The sequence below is a fragment of the Thermobia domestica genome, chromosome 12 (genome assembly GCF_964235325.1).
Source record: "Thermobia domestica chromosome 12, izTheDome1.hap1.1, whole genome shotgun sequence".
Classification (NCBI taxonomy): domain Eukaryota; kingdom Metazoa; phylum Arthropoda; class Insecta; order Zygentoma; family Lepismatidae; genus Thermobia; species Thermobia domestica.
The window spans coordinates 70,245,498-70,247,291 of NC_137465.1; positions in this window are offsets into that span (position 1 = coordinate 70,245,498).

Sequence of the window (1,794 nt, forward strand, 5' to 3'; positions counted from 1 at the left end):
TCCAATTAAATGAAGGATATGATTACTGTCCATTGATGCCTGTAGATGAGTGTCTTCTGTCCTAGTTTCAATGGGCGAGAACGAGTTCCGTATCTCTGTAGTTTAAGGTAGTGCCTGTGACATTCCGCTTGTCAAACCTAGCGAAAATAGTCTGCATAAAGCACTATGGATAGCCGGAAGAGAGATAGCGGCGGACCAATTGAGTCGGACACCGAACCTAAAATTTCCTTCTCTCTGGTACGTGTAATTCCATATTAATGCGCCAAAGCAAGTCCTTTCGGCGTTGATGGTGATAAGTCAATTTTTCAGAGGAACATTACATAAAACACGTCTTTGAAACAGTTTGCAATCAGGAAATCAAGCATAAATTCACTTGGATGAATAGGAAGACGGAGCGATCTTCTCCATATAAATATCAGAACCGAAGACGTGATTCTGTCCTCATACTGGAAAGAGTTTGTGTTCAGAAAAGTACTCACAAAGTACATAATCACTTAAAGTGATAGAACAACAGAGTGGTCCTTCCGATGTAGTTTTCAATATCCAAGACGCAGTTCTGTGCTCGTATTTGCTCCTGAGCATGGTAGTGATCGCTTGGGATTGTTCTCAGGACGATGGATTGCAAAGCAGTCACATTCTTGGCCTCATTTGTATCTCTACTCAGCTTGGGTTTGTCTTTAAAGAAAGAAATAAAATATATAACACGTGTAGAAGCTGCTAAGCAAATTGACTTTAAATTCCTTTTTGATATAGAGAAAGAAAATGTAACGGCGAGTGCAAAAGTTGAATAGAAGAAACTAAACATGATTCAATGTTGCATACTCAAGATACAGATAATTGTTATTTCCGTTTTTTTAATATATATAAGTTTTTTTTCTGTAAAATTTGAAACATTACAATTTATATTATTTTTATGAATTTGAGGTTAAATCTATTTGGTAATATATTTTGTGGTATGGTTTCTGTTCTATACATCTTCTGAAAGAAGGCAGTCTAACGTGATCAATAGACTGCGGAAATAGGTTAACACAAACTTTGCCTCTAATGATGTTTTGTAATAAATTTGTATGTATGACTGAAATGGAAGATCGGAGTTCAACATCAGTGTTTGTCTACGTTCCACGAAACTCTGTACTCCTTTGAATCAACGTGATACCGGGGAGTATATAGCAGTCTGGTCTAGCCCAGAGTACAATTATCCTTACATCTTACTATAGTTGTGTTCGAACAACGAGATTGCCTCGAAAAATCAGACATACAAACTTTGTAATTACTTATATTAAGTGGTCTGTTTTATCTTGCAACTTCAGCTGTATTTTTGGTGGCATATGATACCATCGTCCCAGGAATTTATCAAAGAATGGATAAAAGATTTTTGTTTGTTTTGACTAATGTCTCACAATTATGCACCGAAGCCAAAAGAAACGGAGATGATGATGATGAATGAATTAGTGGAATGGAGAAAATAGGAAGAAACGAGAGAACTCCGAGAAAATCCACACACACAGTACTTGCCCACCCCAAAGACTGCTTGACGAGAGTTGGGATCGAACCAGAGACCTCACGCACCAGATAAACAATAATAATTGTTCCAAATCAGTAATTGTGAAAAAGAAAAAAATCACGTAAAAATTGATAAACACATTCTGATATATCTTTAGAACTGTATGTGATAGCAAAGCTGGATCGCTTATTGAAAATGCTATAGAATCATGTAAAATTATGTCTGGGACAAAACATGTGTAGAACCAGCGTAATTGGTGCAAATTCGAAAATATTTTAACAAATTTTCTT